The sequence below is a fragment of the Myotis daubentonii genome, chromosome 2 (assembly GCF_963259705.1).
Source record: "Myotis daubentonii chromosome 2, mMyoDau2.1, whole genome shotgun sequence".
Classification (NCBI taxonomy): Eukaryota; Metazoa; Chordata; class Mammalia; order Chiroptera; family Vespertilionidae; genus Myotis; species Myotis daubentonii.
The window spans coordinates 139,119,685-139,125,532 of NC_081841.1; the positions used below are offsets into that span (position 1 = coordinate 139,119,685).

The following is a 5,848-nucleotide window of genomic DNA, read 5'->3' on the forward strand; positions in this document are numbered from 1 at the left end:
CTGTGTCTATGTACTAGTATGTACAGTCTAGGTGTAGCATATTTCTACCATTGAATCGTAGTTTGTAATATTAAACTGGTTTAAACAAATAAGGGCTTATATAAGAATGCTCCAAAATAGAACAGGCTGCCTGGTGGTGTTGCTCAGTGGTTGAGTGATTACCCAGGAACCAGGAGGTTCAATTCCCATCAGGACACATGCTCGGGTCATAGGCGTCATCCCTAGTAGGGGGCATTCAGGAGACAGCCCTTCAGTGATGTTTCTATCTCTCTCCCCTTTTCCCTTCCTCTCTCTTAAATCAATAAAAAAATTACTCATTTGAGTTATGAAACATTTAAAAAAATAGAACAGGCTGTGCTCACTTTGGCAGCACATATACTAAAATTAGATTGATACAGAGAAGATTGATACAAAGATGACATGCAAATTCATGAAGCATTCCATATTAAAAAACAAAATAGAACAGGCTAACCGAAATGCTTTTCAGAATCACATGATTTGGGAAAATATTTGAAACTAGTGGCCTGGTGCACAAAATTTGTGCACATTAAAAGGGGATTAATTAGAGGAAATATTTTAATATTGCTATTTGCCCTTTCTCTGTAATAGAAGCATCATAGATGAAAGGAAATTAGTAAAATGTATATGAAAATCTTCCTCCTGTCAGAGTCTGGGGCACACCATGGGACCCAGAGTCCCCGCCCACCCACATGTGCCTCAAAATCACACGAGACCCAGACTCAGCAGGGCCCCCCCCCAATTGGGCTAGATTTAGACCCAGCCAGTCTCACCCTTGTCAAGCCCCGCCAGGCAAGGGCATAGCCTCAGGTCCCCTGGCCTGGTGCTGGGGCGGGGGGCACAGCCTGAGGTTTCCCAGCCCGGGCCGGGGCAGGGGGCATGCCCTGAGGTCCCCTGTCAAGCCCCACTGGGTGAGGGATGCAGCCTCAGGTCCCCCAACAAGCTCCAATGGTGGGGGGGCACAGCCTCAGGTCCCCTGTCAAGCCCTGCTGGGTGGGGGGTGCGGCCTTAGATCCCCCTTCCCAGGGCAAGGGGAGAAGCCTGAAGTCCCCCAGCCCAGCACTGGGGCACAGGGACACCTTGAGGTCCCCCGTCAAGCCCTGCCGGGTGGGGGCACAACCTCAGGTCCTCTGTCAAGCCCTTCCAGATGGGGGGTGCAGCCTCAGGTCCCCTGGCCTGGAGCTGGGGCAGGGGGTGTGGCCTCAGGTCCCCTGGCCTGGAGCTGGGGCAGGGGGTGTGGCCTGAGGTCCCCTGTCAAGCCCCATGGGGGGAAGGAGGGGCACAGCCTCAGGTCCCTGCTGATTACTTGTTAAGGCTCATTATGGGAAGTAGGCCTCCACTGTGGGTGCAGCCATCTTGTGTTACGGAAACCCTGCCTCCCGTGTGGGCACTGACCTCTTTGTGGCAGAGTGACGGTCAATTTTCATATTCTCTCTTTATTCCATAGGATTAAAGCTGGTTCTGAGTTTAGTTTGGTTAAATAGTCATACCTTTAGACTCATAAGCATTAAATAATACTTTGATTTTTTCTGAGTTTATTAGTCAAGTAACTTCATGCTATCTTTTTTGCAAAATTTGTCAGCAAGAGAAATAACTTAGTATAGTAAAATTTATATAGAACTAACTTAACTGTTAGGAGAAATTAAATTAAATTGATATAAATGGAATAAAAGGTTTCTTTTAACTCTTTAGCAATAATTATATTGTATGAATACTTAACTGATTTTTTTAGAACACCATTGACAAGTTCAAGCAATGTATATAAATTCTGTGTACACATTACAATGTTTATTTTTTTATTGTTTAAAGTATTACATATGTCTCCTTATTTCCCCATCTACCCCTCCCTGGCGACTCCCCCTCCTCCTAGGACAGTGATGGCGAACCTATGACACGCATGTCAGAGGTGACATGTGAACTCATTTTTTTGATTGATTTTTCTTTGTTAAATGGCATTTAAATATATAAAATAAATATCAAAAATATAGGCCTTTGTTTTACTATGGTTGCAAATACCAAAAAATTTCTATATGTGACACGGCACCAGAGTTAAGTTAGGGTTTTTCAAAATGTTGACATGCCGAGCTCAAAAGGTTCACCATCGCTGTCCTAGGATATGCCCCCACCACCCCAGTGTCTGTGTCTATTGGTTATGCTTATATGCATGCATACAGGTCCTTTGGTTGATCTCTTACCTCTGCCTTCCCTCTGAGATTTGACAGTCTGTTTGATGTTTTTCTGTCTCTGGATCTATTTTTGTTCATCAATTTATGTTGTTCATTATAGTCCACAAATGAGTGAGATCATGTGACATTTATCTTTCTCCAACTGGCTTATTTCGCTTAGCATAATGCTCTCCATGTCCATTGGTGCTATTGCGAATAGTAAGAGTTATTTCTTTTTTTTTTTACAGCAGCATAGTATAAATCTCTTTGTTAACTTGAAACTTTAGAATTTTACTACATTAAGTGAAATGATAGAAAATTGAATAGCTAGATATTTCTAAATAATATGAAGTACTGAAATGTTAGTTGCTAGATAAGTCTAAGTTTACCTACTTTTGAACTATTATTACAGAGAAACTAAAAAATAAATTTAGATCTATTAATGAAAATGTTTGTTTTTTTTTTTAATTAAATCTTTATTGTTCAGATTATTACATTTGTTCCTTTTTTTTCCCCCCCATAACTCCCCTCCTCCCAGTTCCCGCCCCACCCTCCGCCCTCACTCCCCACCCACTGTCCTCATCCATAGGTGCACGATTTTTGTCCAGTCTCTTCCCGAATCTCCCACACCCCTTTCCCCCCCAAGAATAGTCAGTCCATTCCCTTTCTATGTCCCTGATTCTATTATAATCAACAGTTCATTCTGTTCATCAGATTATTTATTCACTTGATTCTTAGATTCACTTGTTGATAGATGCATATTTGTTGTTCATAATTTGTATCTTTACCTTTTTCTTCCTCTTCCTCTTCTTAAAGGATACCTTTCAGCATTTCATATAATCCTGGTTTGGTGGTGATGAACTCCTTTAGCTTTTCCTTATCTGTGAAGCTCTTTATCTGACCTTCAATTCTGAATGATAGCTTTGCTGGATAAAGTAATCTTGGTTGTAGGTTCTTGGTATTCATCACTTTGAATATTTCTTGCCACTCCCTTCTGGCCTGCAAAGTTTCTGTTGAGAAATCAGCTGACAGTCGTATGGGTATTCCCTTGTAGGTAACTGAGTTTCTTTCTCTTGCTGTTTTTAAGATTCTCTCTTTATCTTTTGCTCTTGGCATTTTAATTATGATGTGTCTTGGTGTGGTCCTCTTTGGATTCCTTTTGTTTGGGGTTCTCCGAGCTTCTTGGACCTGTAAGTCCATTTCTTTCACCAGGTGGGGGAAGTTTTCTGTCATTATTTCTTCAAATAGGTTTTCAATATCTTGCTCTCTCTCATCTTCTGGCACCCCTATAATTCTGATGTTGGTATGCTTGAAGCTGTCCCAGAGGCTCCTTACACTATTCTCGCATTTTTGGATTCTTTTTTCATTTTGCTTTTCCGGTTGGATGTTTTTTGCTTCCTCGCATTTCAAATCATTGACTTGATTCTTGCGCTCCTCTGGTCTGCTGTCGGGCGTCTGTATAATATTCGTTATTTCAGTCCGTGTATGCTTAATTTCTAGTTGGTTCCCCAATATAAGATCGAGGGTCTTATTAGTTTTCGTGTAGATCTCATTAAGTTTATCAGCAGCTTCTAAACAGTTCTTGAGAGACCTTAAAAGTGTGGTTCTGAACTCTATTTCTTCCATTGACAATTTTGTCCTGTTTCTTTGTTTCCGCATTTTGTTATGCTTCCTTGGTGCACCCCCTAGTGGTCTTTGTTCGCAGTCTTATAGATAAATCTTGATTGTTGTAGCTAATTCCAGGGAGGGTTTGACCTCCAGGCCAAGTGGCTATGAGAATCAGCTGTGTCAGCAATGAGAGAACTTCTGTCCTCTAGGGAGGTGCTAATCTAGCTTTTGCCTGAGGCTATCCGGCAAAGGCCTCTGTGCAGGGCTTGGGCGGGGCGGGTCGCACAGGATCAACAGGGTGGGCCGGAGAGAGCAGTTATGGCGACTCTCAGTCCTGTCCCAAGGGGCTCTGCCTCTCTGAGTCCCAGCACCCGCTGCAAAGCTCAGAGAGAAAGCTGCACTCGCTCTGACCGAAGCCAGACAGTCCCGCTTCTCCCGTTTGAGTCTGGGTCCCCAAAGACTCGCCCGGATCTGGTGCCCAGAGTCTGCGACTCCCTCCCGATTGAAAACAACAACCGCGCCCTCCGCCGCCAGCCCGCTCCTCGCACTCCGCACCTCAGAATTTGACTTCAGCACTGCGCCTCCTCTGAGTGTCCGTATGCGTTTCTCTTTCCTCCTAGTTGTAGGACTTCCACTCAGCCAGCGTTCCTGTGGTTCTGGGTGATGTCCCTTCCGTTTTTTGGTTTCACTTTTGAAGTAGTTGTTCAAAGCAGCAAACTCCGGCGTTAACCTATGCTGCCATCTTGGTTCTCCGTTTGTTTGTTTTTTAAAAATATATTTTATTGATTTTTTACAGAGAGGAAAGGAGATGGATAGAGAGTTAGAAACATCAATGAGAGAGAAACATCGATCAGCTGCCTCCTGCACACCCCTACTGGGGATGTGCCCGCAGCCAAGGTACATGCCCTTGACTGAAATCAAACCTGGGACCTTTCAGTCCGCAGGTCGACGCTCTATCCACTGAGCCAAACCAGTTAGGGCATCATCTTTAGGACTAAAAACAGGGACCCCGGGGAAAAAGTAAATATTATGGTAGCGTAGAGTATTCATGGTAAATCTGTAACTAAAGAATATTTTCAATTGAATGTAACACAGTTTCATTCCTTGAATCCTGTACTCCACCAAGCAAGTTTTCTTTCATCACTTGTGCTTTTGGCATATGTCTAAGAAGGCTTTCTCTAACTTTAGGATATGAAGATTTATTCCTATGTTTTCTTCTCTACATGTTTTATAGTTTTACATTTATATTTATGATTCATTTTAAATTAATTTTTGTGTATGGTGCTATTCAGTTGCTGAAAATACTATTCTTTCCCCTATTGAATGGTCTTGGCACCCTTATGAAAATTCAAATGACCATAAAAATAAAGACTTATTTCTGTAATCTCAATTCTATTCCATAATTTTTGTCTCTGCATATCCCAGCACCACACCATCTTCATCTTGTTTACTGCAGCTTTGTAAGTTTTGAAATCAGGACATGTGAATCCTTTAACTTGATTATTCTATTTTAAGATTATTTTGGCTACCCTTTCTCTTGTTGTTTTAAATATATTTTTATTGATTTCAGAGAGCAAGGGAGAGAGAGAGACAGAAACATCAATGATGAGAGAAAATCATTGATTGGCTGCCTCCTGCATGCCCCCCACTGGGGATCACCCAGGCATGTGCCCCTGACTGGAATCGAACCCAGTTCCCTCCAGTCTGCAGGCCAATGTTCTATCCACTGAGCCAAACCCGCTAGAGTGTGGCTATTCTTAATTACTTACATTTCCATATGAATTTTAGGATCAGCTAGAAATTTGATAATGATTGTGTTGAATCTAATTCAATTTGGTGAACATTTCTGTTTTAACATTGAATTGTCCATTCCATGAATATAGAAGATATCCTTTATTTATTTAAGTATTCTTTAATTTCTTTCAACTATAATTTGTAATTTTGGGGGATACATAATATATAAAGACATAAATAAATTAAATTTAAAAACCCTGCTGTACATTGCAGCCAGTGATCTTTATAAAATGCAAATCTAATTATGTCTTTTCACTGATTAA

At 41.8% G+C, this 5,848-nt stretch overlaps 1 pseudogene; it reads left to right on the forward strand.

Annotated features, from left to right (window-relative positions):
- The first annotated feature begins 354 nt into the window (after positions 1–354).
- Positions 355–450, forward strand: LOC132228957 (U6 spliceosomal RNA; annotated as a pseudogene).
- Positions 451–5,848: the final 5,398 nt, after the last annotated feature.